Raw genomic sequence first — 1,467 nt, 5'->3', positions numbered from 1 at the left:
AACAACAACAACTTTGGTGTTTGGTGTTTAGAACAGCATTAAACCAAACTCAAATCCGCTGGCGTCGAGTTGATTCCCTCAAAGGGTTGCCAAGGCTTGAGTCCTGGTGTGGCGCTGTAGGATAAGCACTGGACTGCAAATCACAAGGTGCGTGTGTTCAAACCCACCAGTCGCTCCTCGGAAACTGTGGGAAACCCTATGCAGTGTCGCTATAAGTCAGAATCCACTAATTAGCACTTAACAACAAAGACCTTCATGGAAGCTACTTAGCTTTCTAGTGCTGCGGCAGCAGAAATACCACAAGTGAATGCCCTCGAGTGGATTCCACCTTGTAGCAACCCTGCATAGGGGTTCTGAGGAACAGCTCGTGGGTGCATTTCTCAGAGTTTAGGAGGCTAGAAGTCCAAATTCAGGGCACTAGTTCGAGCGGAAAGCTTTCTTTCTCTCTCTCTCTCTCTCTCTGTCTCAGCTCGTAGTTTAGAAAGAATGTCCTCGTCTCCTGTCCGCATTTGTGGGCCCAGCGTTCCTTGGAGATCTACATGTGTCTTGGCACCACTCTCCCCCTGGGTCTAGAAGGTTCCCAGTGTAAAAACCCCAGGTCTAACGTACAAGCTCCGCTCTTAAGTGGAAGTCAAGTGCCTCCTCCTTCTCCTCTGTTAGCTTCTCTTCTCTTTGTGTGTCTTATAAGACAAAAGGTGATGCAGATCACACCCCAAGTAGGGCTGCAACCTTACTGAGACTGTTGTATCCTACCCTAATCTTACACCTAATTGGCTGAATACATCAGATTCCATCGTGGGGTGATTACATTACCACCAAGTACCTAATTACATTGGTACATAACTGCCAAGCTACTGAGAATCAAAGTCTAGACAGGTTGACACGTATTTGGGGAAGGACACAATTCAGTTCATAAAAGAAGCAAATTATCACATCTTTCTCCCATGGAGTGGCTGGTGGGCTCAAACCACTGACCATTAGTTTAGCAGCTGAGCACTTAACTACTGCCCCTCCAGAACTCCTAAAGACCATTGTCGCTGTAAGTGCCATCAAGTTGTTTCTGACGCATAGTGACCCTGAATAGGGTTTCCGAGGAGTGGCTGATGGGTTTGAACAGCCGACCTTGTGGTTTTCAGTCCAGTGTTTATCCTACAGCGCCACACCAGGACTATATAAGAAGAGCATTACTAAGCCGATTGAATTTCATTCCTGTATCTTTTTGCTCAAAGTATTGTTTTTGCTTAAAGCACCATTTGAAAGTTGGTCATTTTGAAAGTGTGACTTTGGCTCTGCTGATACCTAGATTTCAGATTTCTAGGCTGCAGAACTGAGAGAGAATAAACTTCTGTTGTTGGAAACCACCTGGACTATGTTCTGTTATATAACAAACTTCAGCGACTAATGTGGCGTCCCGGTGAGCCACTGTGGGTTAGTGCACTGAACTGCAAAGTCACTTTGAACCAACTT

The sequence above is a fragment of the Chrysochloris asiatica genome, unplaced genomic scaffold (genome assembly GCF_000296735.1).
Source record: "Chrysochloris asiatica unplaced genomic scaffold, ChrAsi1.0 scaffold00168, whole genome shotgun sequence".
Taxonomy (NCBI): domain Eukaryota; kingdom Metazoa; phylum Chordata; class Mammalia; order Afrosoricida; family Chrysochloridae; genus Chrysochloris; species Chrysochloris asiatica.
This window is presented reverse-complemented; position numbering follows the sequence as displayed.